This window comes from Mastomys coucha, unplaced genomic scaffold, assembly GCF_008632895.1.
Source record: "Mastomys coucha isolate ucsf_1 unplaced genomic scaffold, UCSF_Mcou_1 pScaffold13, whole genome shotgun sequence".
NCBI lineage: Eukaryota > Metazoa > Chordata > Mammalia > Rodentia > Muridae > Mastomys > Mastomys coucha.
Genome location: NW_022196895.1, coordinates 1,453,703 through 1,475,376, shown reverse-complemented (window position 1 = coordinate 1,475,376; position 21,674 = coordinate 1,453,703). Strand labels below are relative to the sequence as shown.

General features: G+C 44.0%; 1 long non-coding RNA gene across 2 annotated transcripts in view; it reads right to left on the bottom strand.

The window, feature by feature from the left end:
* Positions 1 to 8,382: 8,382 nt before the first annotated feature.
* Positions 8,383 to 21,674, bottom strand: part of LOC116087521 — a 24,882-nt gene continuing 11,590 nt past the window's right edge. The window contains exons 2-4 of one of the 2 annotated variants that reach the window (XR_004117445.1): positions 17,268 to 17,386; positions 9,251 to 9,345; positions 8,383 to 8,593 (exon numbers count right to left, since the gene is read on the bottom strand). This is a non-coding gene — a long non-coding RNA (uncharacterized LOC116087521). The remainder of the gene's footprint in view (positions 8,594 to 9,250; positions 9,346 to 17,267; positions 17,387 to 21,674) is intronic. The other variant, XR_004117446.1, reaches the window with a different exon arrangement.

Genomic DNA, 21,674 nt, shown 5'->3' with positions numbered 1-21,674 from the left:
CAGCATGTGAGTCTGTCTTAGCAAAACTCCACGTGAGAGTCTGACATCACTCTGCCAATCAGCCTGAGTCTGAAGAAGCCGCAAGAAGCTCCCAGAACACCACCAGAAGTTTCTGGTTTTTGTTTTTGTTTTTGTTTTTTTGGTGCATTTCTCCCTATGGACTCATGACAAATGAAGCTCAGTAACACAATGTAAGGCAAACCAATACGTGTGCGTTGTTAGCACAGAATCCTTCATCACTCATCGTGAATTGACTTCCATGTTCAGCAAGAAACGATCAAGTGTGACTTGCTGAGTCGTTGGGGCAGAGACAGGAGGTCAGTAGTCTGGGGAAATTTTAATGGAAAAGGGGGAGGAATGGGAAAAGAAGTTATTAATTCCCTTTCCCCAAAGTAAAGACAACTTGTTTTGAAAATACATAGCCCTAAAATTTGAAATCCTCCCAAACACAGGCTTGAGGTCCTTTGATGATGTTCTTTGTTTAGATCTTTGTTTTTCTTTTTAAGGTTTTTTTTTTTTTTCTGAGCATTTTAAGGAAGGGATTTCCAGATAGCTAGTAGTAAAATGGGTAGTTCTGGGCCTAACAAGCCTGAGGTAGTCTGGCTCTGCTATAGCAGGCCCTCTGCATGGGGAGTGGCCAGCCTGTTGCTCAGGACTGCTGTGAGATAGACAAACCCACAATCTGGTCAGGTCCCGGCCACATCTGTTTCCCATCATAGGCCTTGGTGAAGGATTTCTTTTCAAAGCCTACTATCACTCTGGAGCCCCATCCTACCTAACGAAGCCCATCCTATCTAGATCGGCTTATCTCCTTAGCCCAGTTTCACACAGTGCATCCCAGCATCCAAAGTGGCCATGTCTTCCGTTATGGTCTCATTCCAAAGGGTTGGGAGGAATACGCATAGCTTACAGCCATGATGCCTTTCGCTGGACCTCTTATCCAACATGGTTTTCAAGAGAAGGATGCTATATTCTTTAGAAGCCATAAATTTACAGAGAGGTTCTAGAGAACTTAAAGGGAACCCTAGAAAGTTCTGGCATTCGAGGGAAAAGGTGACCTTTTTCTCTAAAGCTTTGGTGGACAAAGGGCTTGATTTCTGCCATACTGATTCTGGTGGAAATGTATGAAGTCAAGAACTTGAGCCTCTACACTGATCAAACACACAGTCCCTGCCTGTGAAGTTCTGTCCGTGCACAAGTTTGTTGCTACTGACATCTGCTTCTTCTACTGCTTACCTCATGGTGGTAGCTTTGCTTTGAACAGCACTGATTTCTTAGGGAAAAACAAACAAACAGACCACAACATTAATCAAGACTGTGTGGGAAATAGACCCAGATGATTACAGGCTGAGAAGTCTGGGAGTTTCCTACCCTTTCCTGGAGTGCTCAAGCTAGGGAGGTCCAGGCCCAAGTGTGCTCAGGATGTTGTCAAACCACAGGCAGGTATTTGAGGTGGCTCTAGAATCACCTGTGTCTACTCTGTTGTGGTTACCTAGACAACTGTATCAAGCCTGGAAGCTGCTCCAGCTGCTTCTGTTGAGTTGCACTTGGCTTGGAGAACAGCTTTTTGCTCAGTACATTTGTATACAGTAGGCTCTAACTGTATACATGTGCCTCTCACTAAACACACAGATCAAGATTTATGGTGCCAAACTCTTTCAAGTTGGGAATCAGGAAAGTAAATTACAAATGTCCAGGTAAGGACAGGGCCTTAAGGGGAACCTGAGCAGCACAAGGCCCTGTTAACTTCATGCTGCCCTAGCACTGGTTATCAGCACAGGGCAGTAGGCAGTTGTTTCCAGCAAGCTTACCCATTGGTAATGGAGCCCCAGTGCACTGTAGGAAGGGACAATAGCTTTTCAAATCTAAGCATCAGAAGGCAAAACATGTTTCCTATGCTTGAAGAAGCTGCAGTCATGCCCCCGGCCCCAGCCTCAGACACATTTTTCTTGCAGCCTTGTCTCCCCCAGGTTTCTGGCACCATGCCTGGCACACGGCCAGCATGTGGCTGAATGAATACCAATTGTGCAAATTAAATGGAAAGCAACCACCACCTGAGCCCCAAGGGAATCCTGCAGTCCCAGGCTGGCTGAAAGACATGGGGGAATTCCCCTCCTATACCAAGACAGGTTTGTTCTTGCTTTGCCTGGAGTACAGCGACAATCTCTCCCCATTTGTCAACAAAGTGGCTCTTCTGGGCTTGCCTCCAGGGTGACCGAGGGGCCCTCGGAAGGGGCTCTTGGCACACTGGGCTGTACCTCTCTAGAGACATCTGTGCTACAGGGCCTTGTGCATTTCATTTGGTTTGCATTCATTGGCTCTAGCCAAATCAGCCTGGGCTTTTTGTCTGAGGGTAGCCTGGCGACTTCTCTACCAGTTCTTCACTTTAATATGCGTGGACCAACACTTCTCACTGAGAGGCAGTGAGAGGAAGAACTGGACCTTACTCTACAACCTAACAGAAGCCCCAGGATGAGTATGGGATGACATTTTGTCCAGGATGAGTGATGGGTGACATTTTGTCTGGCTATGGAGAATGGCTTTGATAAACAGGGGGTGGGTGACACCGATACAGAGGTGCAGGAGCTACAACACCAGAAGCTTCTGGAAAAGCTCATCCATCGCCTGGGGTTTGGGATGCTTTGAGTGGGCTCTTTATGTGATAATCCCACATGTCATGTGTGTTTGGGTTCTACAAGAGTGCAGCCTGGGAGAGAGTGCAAAAAGAAAGGATTCCATGATGTGTGGCTGCCTGAAGCCACTCATACAAATGGATCATCTGGAATGGGAGTCAAAGGGCCTGAAAATTAAGGGTACCAGAAATGCGGGAAGGGTTTGAAAAAATTAGACCAACTCGTGGTGTGCTTTCAGTCTGCCATCATTCATTGGATTCTCTTTGTTACAGCAAACAGATAGATTAGGTAAAGCAAAATCCCTCCCCCAAGTTCGTCAGCAACTTGACTCAATCAGCAGCTTCATCTTCAGTCTCTGGAGGCGGGACTTCCAGTGTAACTGGAACTTGGAGAGAGGCATGGCAACTTGCAGGAGGTGGACAGAGAGGCTGTGGCTATCTGTGGCAAGGCGGGGTCTGATAGAATCAGTCCTCAGCTGTAGGAGAGTCACAATGATGTATTTAGTCTGCTTTCTGTTGCTATGACTTGGGAAAGAAATGATTTAGTTTAGCTAACAGCTTACGGAAGGTTATCAGGCTCTGATCTCAAAGCAGGAACCTGGAGGCAGGAACTGAAGCAGAGACCGTGGAGGAGTACTGCTTACCTGCTTCTTCGGCCTGCTTCTTAGAGAACCCGGGGCCACCTGCTTGGTGGTAGCACCGCTCTTACTGAGCTGTACCTGCTCACATCAGTCATCCACCAAGAAAAATGCACTCACAGATTTGTCTATTGGCCAACAGTAGAGGCATCTTCTCAGTTGAGATTCCCTCTTTCTAGATGACTAGCATGTGCCATGTTGACAAAACCTTAACTATCACACATGCCCAGGTAGATTTAAGAAATGGCAGAGTACCCACCCCCTCCATCTGGAAAAGTGCACGTGTGAATGAGTATTTTTTAAAAAGATTCACATTTGGAGAAGTGGGCTCAGACTTTAGAAGTTGTCCAGCATTCCCCAAGGAAGGCATTACTCATGTCACAGGCAAGTGCCACTGAGCAAGTAGTGCCAAGCACATGGAGAGGTGGCTTCAAGAGCAGCCTCTGCTAGAAGATGGTTTGGTATGTCTCTTACTGGACACAGAAAAGGAGTGTGTCTTCACTGTATAGGACTCCTCCCCGAAGTTCAAGGTGAGGGTCTGGGGAGGAAGTGTGGGGATGAGGTGGGAAAGAGAAAGTCTTTAGGCAGGAATGTATGTCTTTTGGGACAAGAGAAATGGAGACCACTGTGCTCTACTCTGTGAGATTCAGAGTCTCAGGGGGGAAGCAGTGTGCTACAACAGATGTGAGCATCATTAGTTATGGTTAGTCCACTTTAACCTTGCCTTTCCTACTTCCCATGGAGTTACTATGAAAGAATTCTCAGTTATTTGAAGTTCCATTGCAAGTGGGTGACCACTTACACTATGGGTGACAGACAGGCTCTGCCTCCTGGGTTCCAATGGACCTGCCAGGATGACAGTGGCTATATGACAGATCTTCTCATAGAAGACTGGAAGTTAACCAGATAAGCTCCTTACTGACTGACTGAGCTGCATCCCAGACCAGCATGCCACTTGTCTGACACTTGTGAAAATATGGAAAGGAGAGATGTGAGTATAGGGGTCCTGTTATCTATGCTTACAGAGCTGTTATGAAGTATGTATATATGACAACTTTTTCTTATTTACCTCTAAATTTTCTCTCTAGAAAAATTTATGATTGATATGAACTTATAATTTATATTTATCCAAGGTATCTATCAACACATGAATGGACAATGAAATTGATAATAAAACAATGGACTTTTATTTTTCCATAAAGGAAAAGAAAATTATATCATTTGTTAGAAAATGGATGTGACTGGAGATCGTCATGTTGAGGGAAACAAAGCAGAAAGATAAATATCTCATGTCTTGCCACATTTCTGAATCTTAGAGCTTTGATGGATACATACAATCATTTAGGTGTCTTATTTCGTTGTCAAGGCTGACCTCATACTCACAATCCTGCCGCCGTAGTCTCTTTAGGTGATGGGATAATAGGAATGCTCCATCCCACCTGGCTAACCTTTCAGGTGTGGGTAGCCTTTTTATGTTACTGGCTAAATTTCCTTTTATTTGGAAGCAGAAGTTTGTTTTTCTTTCCATTGCATGTATGTGTATGTATGGTGTGCATGCTTACATATGTGTGGGTGCATGTTTGTGCAGAAGTGGAGGCCAGAGTTTTACATTTGGGTGCTTGTGCATTGAAGCAGGATTTCTCCCTTACCCAGAGTACTGATGAGGCTAGCCTGGTTAGCCTTGTTCTGGAGGTCCTCTGTCTCTCTCTTGAGCACCAGGATTGCAGATGGCTGCCACACACACCCGGTGTTTATGTGGTCCTCGTTTGCAAGACAAGCACTAGACCCACTGGGCAACCTTCCCAGTCCCCTGGAAGCACTAACATTTCTAGTAATTTTTTATCTTTTCTCTTTTTCATGTGCATTTAAAAACATTGTATTGTCATGTTGATAAATACATTTAAGCCACATTTGCTTGAGTACTTAGGATGCTTTCAAGTATGTCTTGTAATAACTTTTGTTTTTCTTCTTCCTAATAAATAATTTTTTTCTGTTTAAATATATTTTGTATCCAAACTATACATCGCATTTCTCAGACGGTCCCTGAGAAACCATAAAGATATATTGTTTGGGCTTCTAAAAAGAGAATGATAAAAAGTAATTAGATTTATTTGTTTTCTTTTCTTTTCCTGTCTGTTGAGGTCTGGGCTTGCCACAGGCAACATAGCTCTCTATCTTCAGTTATTCTCAGTCACATCAGAGCATTATGGAATGATCAGAGCAAAGGACACTTCGTCTTCTATCATCAACGCTATGCCAGGAAAGTTATTAACGTAAACACATATTGGAGATTGGGTGCTTTACAGAGTGGTCTGAAACTTATCCAAGTCTCTCTTGCTCTCTGTAATACATTCTTGCCCTTGTGTGGCCAGCAGCCGCATCCTGCAGGCTAACCCCCCATTGAGGGAGTTTACTTTGCTGTGTTCTAAAATTATCAATGACCATAATAAATTAACTATAACTATTCCATTTTTTTCTCAACAGGTGGGTTTTGCTTTCTCTTTGTGCGTTCTAGAAGTTTCTATAACACCCATGTTAATAACTGGATCTTTAACAAGTAAAGAGAGACTTGAAACTGCACTGGAAAAGCCTGTGGCAAGTATTGTAGACTGCTAGCAACTGAAGAGACCACAGGGCCCAGGTTCCAGAGTTCATTCAGGCCATAGTGCAGTGAGCCAGAGGCTAAGCTGGGTGCTCTGCTTCTCTCCAGCCCCAAAGAGACAATTCTATACATGTAGATTGCTGATCCAAGAACCAGTAGAGCAAGAGAGAACTGTGTAACTGATAAGGGAAATTGTGTGTGTGTGTGTGTGTGTGTGTGTGTGTGTGTGTGTGTGTGTGTGAGAGAGAGAGAGAGAGAGAGAGAGTGCATGTGTGCATGTGTGTCTGTCTTGGTTAGTTTTTTATCAACTTGACACAAGCTAGAGTTATCTGGGAAGAGGGATCCTCAGCTGAGAAAATATCTCCATAAGATCAAACTGTAGGCATGTCTAATGGGATTTTTCTTGATTGATGGATGATGTGGGAGGGCCTAGTCTACTGTGGGCAGTGACATCCCTGGACAGATGGTCCTGGGCTGTATAAGAAAACAAATTGAGCAAGTCAAGAAGAAGAAGACCTTAAGTAGCATTCCTCCATGGTCTCCGCATCAGTTCCTTGCTGTAGATCCCTGCCTTGAGTTCCTGACTTCCCATCATGATGGTCTGTAAACTGTAAGATAAAACAAATGCTTTCCTTCCTACGTTGCTTTTGGTCATGGTCTTATCATAGCAGTAGAAATCTTTCTAAGATTGACTGTGTTATTCATTAGAAGGTAAATGAGCTGCGTTTTGATTTTTTGTTTGTTTGGGAGGTCTTTTTTCTTTGCTTTTGTTAACATCATCAAGTGCTTACAGTAGTCATTTTCAAGTGTCCATTGCAGCAGCACTGTGTATATTCATATGGTTGTGTAGCTGTCACTATCATCCTTTCCAGAATTTGTCCCCAGCTGAAATACATGCTCATGAACCATGATCCCTCGGGATCCATAGCCCCCAGTCTGCTCCCTCTATATATAGATTTGACTAATGTAAAAACTTTGTGTTTGTGGATTTATGTAAACTTTGCCCTTTATTAACCCACTTAGCTGAATGTCGTCAGGGTCATGCATGGTGAAGTACATTTCAGAATTTTCTTCCTTTATAAAGTTGAGAGATAGCTCAGACATTTACTGCTTTGATTAGCCAACTATCCACTGATGAAATCTTGGGTTAGTTGTTGGCTGTCATGACTAGAGCCTTTAATGAGTGCAGAAATCTGTTCCAGTCTCTGCTCTTGGTTAATTTGTGTATATAAGCAGAGGCAGAATTACTGATAACTTTGCTTGGTTTTACTTTATGGAAATGCTGTTTTCCCTAGCGGGCATATCCTTTTATTCCCATGAGCAGCAACCAACCCTTCTAGTTTTTTTCCCTACTCCACAATACTGGTTATTTTCTGTTTTGATTCTGGATTTTCAACAACAACTCCTTATAGTACAAGGAACATCTCTGCATTTCTGATTAGTAATCCTGTGGGTTCCATTGAGCCAGGGTAGGTACAGACTTCTCAAGAAAGAATCATGTTAAACTGCCTTATCAGTAGCTGCAGGTGTGATTTTGGTGGCTTCTAAAGTTACACTATTAAAAAGTTTAAAGAGATTAAATGAATATATTTTGGTATACTTATATTCATCTGAAGAATGTTTCTTTGCACATAGTCATAAATATGATTAGGTCTGACATGAGATACTGCAGTCTGGTAGGCTGATCAGGTAAAAGTACAGGTCTTTGGAGGTCATAGGAGTCCTGACTACACACAGGTGACCACGGTTAAGACATGCCTCGCTGTAATGTGTCTTCATCTGGTTATAGCGTTTTTCTGGATTTTCAGCTGGGAAAGGTGAAGCTACCCTTTCATTTCTCCTGACCACTTAACTTCCCACCTGTCTATGCTGCCTCAACTTCCCCTGTGGCTTCATCACTTAATCTTGGGGATTAAGGTGTCTCTGAGCCTTTTCTATCGGATGGTTTCCACTGGTCTGTTTCTCTTTTACACTTAGCTGAAGGATGGATCTTTGCAACTGGTATCGGCTACTTCTGGCTGACCTGTCTTCTCAAAGCCAAGGCAGCTTCGACATTGGGCTGCTTTTCTTCTCTGAGTAGTGCAGCTGTTTTCAGGCATTTAGCCAGTGTCTGAATTATGAAACAAAAGAAAAGACCCAAACAGGATAAAAGTAGAAATGTGAACAGACAACTAAGGTCTGACAACTTAGACAACTTAGAAAGTCAGCTTTAGAAATCTTAGCTTCTGAATCAATGGCTCAGCTGTTAAGAGCATACATGCTCTCGCAGAGTAGCTGAATTCAGTTCCCAGGGACAACATTGGGCAGCTCACAACCTACCCTAACTCTGGATCCACAGTGTCCCAAAGCCCTCATCTGGCCTTGGAGGGCAGATACCCACACACAGCTGAGTACACATACACATACACACAGTTAAAAGGGACATCTTTAAAAATGAAATTGTTTTTAATGAGACAGCACTGAGGAGTGAAGTGTGCCTCCTCTGTGGGCTAATTAGTCCCAGGGCCTTTTACACTTGCATCTAGTCTGTCCTATGCTTGTCAGGGGGGTGGGGGTGGGGGTGGGGAGTTCTTAGAAAGAGTCGCTTCCTGCCTGTCACGAATCTCAGCAGAACGGGGACTTGCAGGAAGAGGAGGTCACCCGGATGGCAGCATCCCACGGGAAACTGGTGGAAGGAAGGAAGTCTCTTGGATTTGGTTTCCTAGCTGGTGACAGAGGCAACTACAGGAAAAAATAAGTAAATATACAATCTTTGGAAAAGAAAAATCTATGTCCTGATTTTATTCCATATATAAGTTAACTTGTTGACTGCACTGCTAGTTTAACTGTGATTTCTTGGCTTGTGTATGTAAATTAGTCAAACCAAAAAACACTGTGTGCCAAGTTTCTTTTTCTTTTTAATATGGATGATCAAAATTAATGACTGACAATTACTTATAACAAGAAATTCTGTTTATAACTGGATAGTGAGGGCTGAGTAGATGGCTCACTGGGTAAGTGAGTGGCTTGCTCTTCAAGCTTGTGAACCTGAGGCACAAAATCCGGATGTGGCAGGGAACTCTGTAACCCAGGACTGTGACCAGCCATTAGCACTCAGTGGATCATACTCCCTTCAGTTATAAAGAGAAAACTGAGGTTCGAGGAGGACTAGCAGTTCAGATGTATATGGGTTCCCCTTTGTCTTTGATGCGCCTAGAGGTGAGTGGCCATCCTGTGTGGATCTCTCAGTGGGACTGAAGAAAAGGAAGACATTTTTTTCTGGCAGTAAGTATCCTGGAAACTGCCACAGAAAGCTGTTGAGAGGTCAGAGGTGGCGCTCCCCTGTCTGAAAGGGCTTTGAAGAATGCCCTCCCCAGGGGTAGGATTCTACTTTCCTACCTTGAAGCTCAGTCCAGAAGGGAACATTGTCACTGTCACTGCCTTTGAAGACCTTTGCTGGCAACAGCGATTTTTGTTACTTTTGGCAGGTCCACCTAGAATGTGGCCAAGAAAGGATATGACGTGAATCTAGCAGTTTGGTTCTGAAAGTCCCATGGATTCCATGTGGGCGTTCCCCGTCAGAGCCTCCTTTTGCCTATTGGTCACACCAACTGGACTTTCCAGGGATTATTCATTCTTACAGATTAAGGAAAAATTCTGAGCCAAATTTTAGGTCTTTCTTGATTAAAACAAAACACACAATGAAAGGATCGTGGTCTCACATTTGAAATGTAGCCAGGGACACACAACAAGGGAAGGGTCAGCTATTATTACACTTCCTGACACAGCTGGTTAGTTTTTGTTTTTCATAATGAAGAAAAATTCTAACACCTGACAGAGCTCCTTTCACATGGGCATTGGTTTCCCTTTTGGAGAGGATGAGGGTGAATAGAGTGAGAGAGTTAGACCTCTTGGTGAGTTTGGAATTCAAGCTAGCTCTGCACTCCTGAGGTGCCCTGCCCCTGGCCTCCTGAGGAAGCCTCAGGAGCTATAAAGGATTGTCTCAGGGAGAAGTCCTTGGCGTTCTGACCCTTGGTGGGCCAGGATTTGTCGCTCGTCAGCTCCAGCTCACTGATAAGATGGAGTCATCACGTCCAGCTCACCAGGATGCTGTGAAGATGAGTGAGGAAGGATGAAGATAACAACTCACGACTCCAGAGCTGGCCACGAGGCTGCCCTGGCATCACCTACGGTTCACAACTGCCACTAGGGAGACCCTTCCGGTGTGAACATGAAATATCATAGGAACATGTTTTGTGTGTCTGTTTCCTGGTGGGTGGTGCAATTTGGGAAGGCTCAGAAATGGTTTCCAGGCAGGAATCTGACTGGAAGAAGTGGGTTTCTAGAGGCAGGCCTGTTTCAGTCACCACAAGGCAAAGCAATAGAGACTGAGCTCTCTGTTGGAGTTGGGGGATGGGGAGATCACAGCGAAGTGATGAATCCCTTGTCAAGTAGGGGCAGTGTGGCTTCAGGACATGAGTTCCCAACATCTGTCCCATTCTCTGCCCAGATGATACACACAAAAAAAACTGACTTGAGGTAGAACCAAGGTATCTGATTGGGTTTCACTGGCTCTGTACAAGGCAGGCAGAAACTTGCCTTTTCTAGATTAAACCAAAGCTGTACCAGGTCAGTGCCAGCCATCATCTGGGCTACTAACATAGTCTGTTAACAAACATTTAATAGAAAACATAACATAATGGGTCAACAAACACTTAATGGAAAATCTACATCATTTACATAATGGGATGCGGACACAGCTGGACTGAGGTACATTTATGATAAAATTTATGATCAAACAACACTTCGGGGTTTAAAGAGATGGTTAAGAGCTTTTGTTTCTGTTGAGGGGAACTGGATTCAGTTCCCAGCAGCCACATGAACACCTTACAACAACTCCAGTTCCAGGAGATCCAGTGCACATATGCACATACAGGTACAGAGACACACAAATATAAGTAAAATATTTTTTAAAACTCCTTCCAGTGCTTCTGTTTACTTGTGTCAACCTTTGCATTCTTTGTCTTTCTCTCACATCTTCTAATAAGTAGAATCCTCTGAGAGAAGACATGTTTTCAATTGTATAAGCATTTTGAGCTATTTATTGAAAATAGTTACCTTTCCTTTATTTAGCAAATATTCATATTTATCCCCTAAGTACTGAACTCAATGTCAGGTCAATGATAAAGATAACAAAGTGGTGTCTATTGTAGTACACACCTGTTATTGTAGTATTTAGGAGACTGAGGCAGGAGGATGGAGAGTTCTAGAAAGCCTATGCTAGATTGGGAGTCCTGGTTTAAAACAAAACAAGCACTGTGGTCTGGGTCTTTAATCCTAACACTTGGGAAATAGAGGCAGGGGGATCAGGACTTATGGCCAGGAGCTCAATCGGACACAGGTAAAACACCTGCCACAAGTTCTGTCCCTGGGCTCTGCCTGTTGTAAGGAGAGAATGTACACACACACACACACACACACACACACACACACACACCCCACACGAATAATAATAACTAAAAATCAAATAATGGATTTATGCCTAGCTTCAATTACATAACAAGTTTGAGACAAACCTGGCTTTGAAATGAGACTCTGTCTTAAAAACAAAACAAAAGAACAACAAAACTTAAAAACTAAAACCAGTAACAAAGAAATAAATTTGGACATCATATTGGATTGAAGCTTATATTTTAGTGGCTTCGTAACAATGTATACAAGAAGCTGACACCCCAAGGAGTCAAGGAGCTGGGGCTCAGAGCTAGATCTATTGCCATTGGCTCTGATAATAAAGTTTTGTTAGACCAAAGCCACACCCATTCTTTGGCTGTGGCTGTGGAGGCCTCAGTGCTAATTCAACACAGTTGGCCAGCAGTAACAGAGAGTGTATGCTATGAAGTTCCCAGAGTTTTCCTCTTTGGTCATTTACAGAAAAAAACATTTGTTAATTCCTCTTCTAGGGGATTGGTCCTGCGACATATTATGTGTCTAATGTATATTTAACAAGTGAATTTATGGTATCTAAAGCAACACACACACACACACACACACACACACACACACACACACTCACACAGGCCTCCAAGGGACAGAAAGGGACTACCCTAGGGAGGTGACTTTTCCCTTTTCCTCTTCAATGTGCTTACTCTGGATTTTGTGTTTATCCAAAGAACCCACTTTCTAGCCACTTACTCCATCCTCAGTCAAAAAAGAAAGGAAGGAATTTAAGCTAAGTAAAGAAAGGGCCTAGAAAGAGGAAATGAGATTTGCAAACAACAATCAATCAAGCAGCAAAGTATTGGCAAAGAGTGGCCGTGTTCAGGCAGTGCATGCTCTGAGTGACCAGAGCACAGCAAACATGTGGAGCCCTGGAGGGACCTGGAGCAGGTGAATCTACAAGCCATTTCCACTTTCTGTTTCTACTGAGAGAGCTCTTGCTTCTCATACCAGCTCTGATTGTTCGCACTTTCACTTGGCACACCTCAGACCTTGAGAGGAGATAAAGTGTTTGTGCTTGGGAGAGAATAGTTACCACAGTCTGACCCACAACTGGATAAGGTCATTAACCCAGGGCTTCCTTCCAGTACTGGATCCTGGGAGAGGTACAATCTCAAAGTCAGTGACTGTACAGAAAACTTTTTACATATCCAGCCACCCAGAGCTGAGGATGAGGAAGAGATAAAAAGCCCTCAACTTATCAGATGAAGATTTTATTATCAGAATCCATGTGCTGGTGCAAAGCTTCCCAGTAAAGCAGTGGGAGACCAGGATGCAAGCACATAAGGAGGGAAGGAGAGTCCCAGGTAGATATGAGGGAGGCTCGTGGTAAAGATGTTCCTTATCCAGTCTGAAGACATTTGCCGTAAATACCAACTCCCCTCCCCCCATTTTCTAAACCTTCCAGAAAAGTCTACCATACCCCAATGCCATCTTCTGGAAACATTCATTGAAATCAATCACAAATATGTCATGTGAGTCTGCATCACATGACACAACCAAAAGCTTGCACCTCAAAGGTGCTTGGTTAATGGAGAAGAGCTATGGAAGAAAGGGCTTTCAGAAAGACACAAGTGAGACGGAGTCTTCAGCTGGAGTGCCAGAGCAAAACCAGGTCAGTGGCCTTCTGAGGAGCCCTGGAGAGAAGAGGAGGTCCAGAGCTGGCCACGAATACTGGGCTTACAGTGAGATAGGTTTTCTTTTTCCATTTGCAAGAGAGCTCTGATCAGTTCATAGGGTGCACTTCACCCCTGTAAGAGCAGTTCCTAGTGTTCAGTATGTTCATCAAATTGGGCAACCATTGTTGATCCCTAATTTCAGATAGCCTCGTTGTCCCCAAACGGACTCCTAGCACTCATTCCTCACTGCCTCCATGAGAACTAACGCTGAGTACTCAATGGCTTTACGTATCTGAGCATTTGCACAAATGGAATCACCGGATGTGGTTCCTTGTGAGTCTGATTTGTCTCACTCAGCATGACAATTTTAAGACTCAACCACGGTCTAGAAATCACAATGTCATTCCTTCTGAAGGTCGACAGTGTTTCACATTCTGGCTTTCTAGTCATTGTTTGAAAGACATTTCATTGCTTTTATTGCTGGCGTTTTGAACTTACAGACTGGTTGTACACAGACCTGTGAGTTAGAATGTTACACCACTCTAGCTCCACCCACCTGCAGCCCTCTCTGGCTGTGAGGCTGTAAATGGACTTGGAGGCATCATTCTCACGTTCTTCAGCAAGCTTACAGATTTCAGGCTGCCCCCAGGTCCCCAGAAGGCTTCTGCTGACAACACATCCTCTCACCTGTCTGATGGACACAGGAGCCACACACTCCTTTCCCTTTCCCTGAAGCATGGGGATCAGCAAGTGTGTGGCTGCAGGGTCACACTAAGAAACTTGCTCTTTCTCTCAGACCTACATCTTGGAGCTGAACGTCCCTGAGTCACCACCATTGATGCTGTCTGCCTGTCCGTGGTCTTCACAATTCTTCTAGTAAACGGTGTAGGGCTGGCCTGCTCAGAGGCTAAGAGCACTCACTGCTCTTCCCAAGGACCCAGGTTCACTTCTCAGCACCCACCTTGGGTGGCTCACAGCCTCCTGTAACGCCAGCTCAAGATAATCCAATGCTTCTGGTTTCTTCAGATACCTACAATGTACAGCCCCCATATACGTATTATTAAGAATAATTAAACGGGACAATCTGCCTCAGTGCCCTTCTTGAATGGCAAACTCCCAAGCTTTCTCTATGGTTTACTTCTCTCTGACACTTGTCTAGGAAAGGAATTGATGAGCCACATTCTGACTACCAAACCAGGGTCTGGATTTTCATTTATCTCAAGCCTAATGACATCAAACACTATTCATGGGCTTAAACCTTCTATTTTAAACCTTCTTTTAGTTGGTTATCTTAATGGGCTACATCATGTAATCCAGATACAAATCTTTCATCAGAAACGTAATTTGCAAACATGTTTTTTCTATTCCATGGGCTTTAAAAAAACATTGTTTATGGTGTTCTGGAAGCAGAGCATTTTCTCGTGTTGGTGATGATTAACCTACCTTTGGCTGCTTGTGTATTTGATGACTATCTAGAAACCTTTGTCTAGCTCTAACATAAAACCACAGCGAGCTACCCCAGTGTTTTCCTCTAAGTATTTTAGCTTTAGTTTTGTGTGCACATCCATCCTTTTTTGTTCCCTTCTGCCTTTTAATGTTCCTTGTACATTTGTCCAACTGTGCTATGATTTCTAGAACATATGACCCCTAAGTATACACTTCAGCTGACTCTAATCAATGCTCCTCAATGTCTTCTGAGTAATGGATTTGTGAAGGTCTTCTTAGTAAATTCATAGTCTGTTATTGGCCACTAAAGGCCGTCCTCAGGTAATAGAGAAGAACTCCATTTCACTCAATTGCTTATAAATAATGCAGTCTGGCAGAAGCACCCCTCCCCAACCCCAATCCAATACCACATGAGGAATGAAAGACTCATTGCCTCCACAAACTAGAAGTGGCCCTAAGGCTCCCATGTCCAGAGTTTAGTCTCCTAAGGGGATCAGCTCAGCTGAACAGAGCTACTTTGTCCAAGGTATTGTCCTTTTTTGGAACCAACTACACTCAACACAGACTGGCACGGGATACAAACGCTTGGCCATTTCACTTCAAGTCAGAGGATTTGGAAAGGTAACCGACTGCAGAGCCTCTGGTGTGTTAGATGGTGTCTCCTAAAACCTGGCTCTATCTCAAGTTCCCTGTCTAATCCTCATTTCCTCTGCTCTCCTCCTCAACTCCCCTTCCTCCCCAAGCCTTATCCTGAGTGTGTCAGAAGAATCCATTCCTAACTTGAGCTGGGGAGAAGGCTCAGTTAATAAAGTGTCCAACACACATTTGAGCATCTGCGCTCAACTTCTAGAGTCTATATTTAAAAATCAGATCATGGTATTATGTATTGTAATTCAGATCAGATCTGGGGAGGAAGAAATAGGAGGCCAACAAGGTTGGCCAACCAACGTGGCCTGGTGAGAAAGCTCCAGGTTGGTGAGAGACCTTTAAAAAAGATAGGAATGATAATTGAGGTTGACCCTCTGGTTGATCGTGAGATTAACCTCCACACGTGTGGACACTGTGTACATACATACACACATATATGCACCCAAACACACACAAACACACACACACACACACACACACACACACACTACAGGCACATGCTTGCACATGCACACACACAGAGAAAAATCTATGCAAAAATAGATCTCAGTTTCCACATCTAAAAGAGCCCAACCTATTACAGAAAAGCATTCACCCATATTGGGCTACAGAATATGAACCTCTGTGAAGTACCTACATTCTAGAAGTGTATCCATAGACTACCACATCAGAACATGAGTGTTGTAGATCAAGAGCTGATGGATGTGAATTCCATTGTGCCTACTAAGCTCCTTGATCTTGATCAGGCTGCCATTATTTCTGAACCCCAGTTTCTCACTTTAGAGTAGTGTGAGCACACCCAGCACAGTGCTTAGGTGACAGAAGGTTCCGGGATGGGGAGCACAGGGATTGCTGTTTATTTTGTACATTGCTGTTTGTCTAATGTCTACAATTGTATTTGACACACAGGAAGCATTTAGTAAGTACTTTGAGTTGGTGAAGGAAATAGTGTATACCAGACCTTGAAGGCTTTTCATGACTCATGCTTACTGTTGATATTATTGAATAGGTCATGACTATTTCTAAGAAGATGAGGGAAACTGCCTCTGTAGAGCAATGTATGACTCACGTGCTGACCTTTCCATGCCAACTGGCATCCATAAAGCTGTTGTCACTGTTACTGCTGAGAATTCTCCATCAGTGTCCCTAATGTATTTAAGGACTACTGTCAATTGATTCCATGGACCGTTCTTATAATTTGGGTTATAACTCATACTTGCAAGAATATAAGCTTCCGTGGCTATTTTATTAAAATGAAGCAAGGTTTGCTTATAAAGTCTCACTGAAATGAGCTCTGAAGGATCGTTACTTTAAATTGTAAGCTATCCTGATGCTTTTGAGAGGAATTTAAACACTATGCCATATGTCAGCATGAACAAGTTAAAGAAGCTGCAATCACTGTTCTTCATACCAAGACTTAAGGTGTAGAGCACTTTCCCTTTTTTATGAGTGCGTACATGCATGTAATGTATTTCAATCAAATCCACCTCCCATTCCTTCCCCTCCAATTCCTCCTCTTCCCACTTCTACCTCCTGTTCTGAACCTACGCAGTCCACTTAGTGCTGCTTATACATTCCTAAATGTAGACTTGGACACCAGAGCAGAGGTAAACTCATAGGGCATAGATCCCTCCAGTAGCCATCAATTGACAACAGCTTCTTGGGCAGGGTGAGGCTTTGTGATCCCTACCTCCATCCAGTTTGACTTTTTCTGGCTATATCTTATGCACACAGTTACAGATGCTGAGTTCATGCCTGTGACAGCCCTGTCCTGCCTAGAAAATACTGCTTCACTGCAGACATCCACCACCTCTGGGTATTGCAATTTTCTCACCCTTCCTTCCACAATGATCCCTGAACTGTGGGGAGAGGGAGTGTGATGAAGATGTCCAGTTTAGAGCTGAACAATCCAGTCTTACTCTTGTCTCTGCAAGCTGACTGTTCTGGGTCTCTGTACCAATTTCCATCTATTGAAAAAAGAAGAAAATGGTCCGACAGGCTTGCCTGATTGTAGCCTAGTCTTGTAGAGGCAGTTTTTCAATTAAGCTTTTCTCCTTCAAATGACTTTAACTTGTGTCAAGATGAAATATAATAGCCAGCACACCCTCAACCTCCATGTCTTCTTTTGATTGTCAACACTGTACCCTGTCCAATTGTGTTGTCCCAACATGGGTGTGGAGCCAAGCACTGAGATGAGGACAACCTACCAGCAGTCCTATGTCCAAAAGCTCCTCTTCCTCACACAGCTGTCCTAGTTCCCAGTAGCTGCCCTGGCAAGTCTCACAGTAGATCTTGTCTTCAACAAAACTTTCAAAACCTAGAGTAACTATGAAAAACATAAAAAGTAAGTGGACTCTCTGGGCTGCTGCCCTAAGCAGACCTTGAGTGCAAGCTCCATAGTCAGTCCCACAACACCCAGAGGAAGCTCCACTCTCAGGTGCACTAACATGCCTAAGATCAGAGGTGAGGAGGACATAATATTTGTCCCAACACCTGGAGTAACTGAGAACAGCAGGACCAGGAACACAGGAACTCTGCCAGTCCAGTGGCTCAGGTTCCTGCCAGCCTGTCTGCGCTGTTGCCCTGAGCAGATCTTGGGTGCAAAATCAGCAGCCAGTCCCACAACACCCAGAGGACGCTCTGCTCCCAGGCGCTCTAACAAGCCCAGGATCCCAGGATCCCAGAATCACAGGATCAGAGACAGCTTGACTCTGAGGAGTTCTCACACAACCATGATCACAGGAAGGACAGGCTTCAGTCACATTTAGCAAGGGGAGGTAACACTAGAGATAACCAGATGGCAGGAGGCAAGCGTAAGAATATAAACAACACAAACCAAGGTCACTTGCCATCATCAGGACCCAATACTCCCACCATAGCAAGTCCTAGACACACCATCACACCAGAACAGCAAGATTCAGATCTAAAATCACTTCTTATGATGATGATACAGGACTTTAAGAAAGACATAAATAGTACCCTCAAAGAAATACAGGAGAACACAGGCAAACAGCTAGAAGCCCTTCAAGAGGAAACACAAAAATCCCTTAAAGAACTACAGGAAAACACAATCAAACAGGTGGAGGAAATGAGCAAAACCATCCAAAATCTAAAAATGGAAATAGAAACAATAAAGAAATCAGAAAGAGAGACAACCCTGGAGATACAAAACCTAGGAAAGAAATCAGGAGTCATAGATGCAAACATCACCAACAGAATACAAGAGATAGAAGAGGCAAAAGACACCATAGAAAACATTGACACAATAGTCAAAGAAAATGCAAAAAGCAAAAAGCTCCTAACCCAAAACATCCACAAAATCCAGGACGCACTGAGAAGACCAACCCTAAGGATAATAGGTATAGAAGAGAGTGAAGACTCCCAAGGTAATGGGTCAGTAAATATCTTCAACAAAATTATAGAAGAAAACTTCCCTAACCTAAAGAAAGAGATGCCCATGAACATACAAGAAGCCTACAGAACTCCAAATAGACTGGACCAATACTTTTTTAGTATTGTAATATTTTATAAAATTTGAAGAATATGACAAAAAAGATATTGTAGGTATTGAACAGGGCTCTCTGGGAGGAGAGACAAAATGGAAACAAGAATGTGATTTAATTCTATTTACTTAAAATATGTTTTTAAATGTTAACAAATTCAGATAAATTAAAATCATGTAACTTTTCTCATCATAATGCAATAAAAGTTAAAAAAAAAAAAGCATAAAAAGTAACCTTGAAAGAGTGTGCTTCTGGCAATCTTCCAGGATGATGATGATGATGATGATGATGGTGATGATGATGATGTTGATTGAAACTAGGTTTCACTGTGTAGACCAGGCTAGCCTCATAGAGATCTGCCTGTCATGCCTTCTTGAGTTCCTCTAGGGTTGCACTATCACATTGGGAGTGTAACTTTTATGTGTCAAAATAAATGAAAATGGGAGAGAACAGAAGAGGAAGGACAGGGAAAAAAGCGGGAGAGCAGAAATACTGGTGTGTGTGTGTATCCTGTTACAAAGCATGGGTGACTCCTACCTTATATTGAGGGATGGATGTCACTCAGCCCCATTTCCTCTTGTGTAAATTAAGCACAGAGGCCTCTGTGGCACTGGATGAGGCACGAGGAAGCACTCAGTGTGCAGCCAGCTCAGGGAGGAGCAAGCCAAGCTCCTCTTTAGAGCCTTGAGCTTGGATTCACCCTTAAAGGCAGGTCCTTCTTTTCAACTACACTGCAAACCCTACCAACAAGGGATTTTTAAAAATCTCTTTGCTTTTTTTAGTTCTGGCATGCATAGGTAGAGATTTGGAGATTATCAAAGGAACTGTCTAGAAATCACAGGCAACTGAAGGTCCAAGAGACCAACCAACAGAAAGGTCAGAGCGTTTGCCTGCCTCAGTCAGTGCTATGCTTGTGGGTCTGTTTGAAAGCTGAAGCATAAAGTGGCTGGAGTTGGTGAAAAGACTAAATTCCTTCATTCATTAATTAAACACTTTCTGTATTCAAAGCGGTTTGAAAGAGGTGGGGATTATGCAGATAAGCGGAACCTTTGTTTAAGCACAGATGGGCTGTCTTAGGAATTGGGATTTTTCTATGCAGAATTGTTTAAGTGATCTAAGCTTCTATCTAAAACATTTCAAAGCCATGGCTTGTTGCAGGAAGTGTGTCCTGCAGAGCTGGACAGTGAGGGTGGACACAGAGTGAACACACAGCCCCGCTTTGGGCCAGGTGCTGACCCACTGAGTTGGCTCTGCTGGATTTTGCTTGTAACAGAATGTATAAAACGTCTTTTCTTTAACTTGCCTTCATCCCACAGACATGGTCCTCCAGTCCTGTTTCACCTCCAGCACCCAGTTCCCTCCTCCCTCAGGCTGGAGATCTGGAGCAATCATCTTCTAGCCTCACTTTATCTTGGCAACTACACATGCTGAAGATTCTTTTTTGAAACTTCTGTGCCTCTCTAACCCATGTGTGTGTGGGGGGGGGACACGTGTGTGTGTGTGTGCGTGCACAAGCAGGATCTGAAGCCAGGTCCTCATGGTTGTACAGCAAGGATTTTTACCTGCTGAGCCATGTCTCCAGCCTTGTTCCTCTTCTCTTCACACCCATTTCCACCATATCAAGTAATTATCACTCACTCCAATTACTCCAATCCAGATGAGAGATGAAGATGTGTCTTTAATTCTTTTCCATCCCCCATTTACTGTCATAGGGATTATCCTAGATCCAGTTCTGGCCCTCCTTTACCCATCAGAAGCATGGGTGCTCTCTCAAAGCATTTGTAGGCTTTGAGGACCTGAGAAGGATGCATCCTGGCTGCTGAAACACTGGGATGGCATGTGTCTGTCAGTTAGACCCTCACTGCTAGAGCAAGGTCTTCCATGGCTCTTGGTTTTCCTTCCTTCCTCCCTCCTTTCCTTTCTCCCTTCCTTCCTCCCTTTTTCCCTTCCTTCCTTTCTCCCTTCCTTCCTTCCTTCTTTCCTTCCTCCCTCCTTTCCTTTCTCCCTTCCTTCCTCCCTTTTTCCCTTCCTTCCTTCCTCCCTCCCTTCCTTCCTTCTTTCCTTCCTCCCTCCTTTCCTTTTTCCCTTCCTCCCTTTCTCCCTTCCTTCCTTTCTCCCTTCCTTCCTTCTTTCCTTCCTCCCTCCTTTCCTTTCTCCCTTCCTTCCTTCTTTCCTTCCTCCCTCCTTTCCTTTCTCCCTTTCTCCCTTCCTCCCTTTCTCCCTTCCTTCCTTTCTCCCTTCCTTCCTTTCTCCCTTCCTTCCTTCCTCCCTTCTTCCCTCCTTTTTTTCTTTCCTTCTTTCTTGCATGGGAGCTGCATAGCAGGTGATGGGAACTCTACTCGCCTTCTCATGAGGCTGCTGTGAATTGAAGTCTATCCTAAAACTGAGACATGAATATAAGACATACAAGTTAAGCACGTGGTTAGAAAACATTGGGACTTTGCAGCTGTTTATTATGATGGTATAGTTTGGCCCATTTCAACTTACTCTACCCCAAGACTTCAACCTCTAGAATCCACATTGTGGAAGGAGAGAACCAAATTCTCTGAGCTGTCCTCTGACTTCCGCATGCACCATGGCCCTCACACACCCACCCTTTGCACACGCAACAAGAGAACATTTAAAAAGCAGCAAGAAAGACATGACATAAGTGCCTGACAGAGCCCACCTAATCCAACCCCACTGAGAGCAGAGGTCTGCTTCCTGCTCTGCCCCAGGTAGTCATACACAATTTAATGTACTGGGCACTGTAAAAAGGTGGGAATATCTCTCAAGACTTCCAGACTTCAAGGAGCTAAGACTCCAGCAGGGAACATTGGGACGGGGGGGGGGGGGGGGGGGGGGGGGGGGGGGGGGACTGTCTTTGCAGCTATGCTATGCAGCATCACCTCTGCTCCAGGTCTGAGCCAGTCAGCTCGTGAAGACAAAGGTTCGTGCTGACTCCCTGTTTCAGATGTTTTTATCCATGACTGGCTCTGTTGCTTGTAGGCCTGGCCAGGCAGCAAATCATAGTGGAAGTGAGTGACCATAAAACTCATCTCAGGGAGAAGAGGAGGAGGAGAAGGGGGAGGAGGAGGAGGGAGAGGAGGAAGGAGAGAAGGGGAGGAGGAG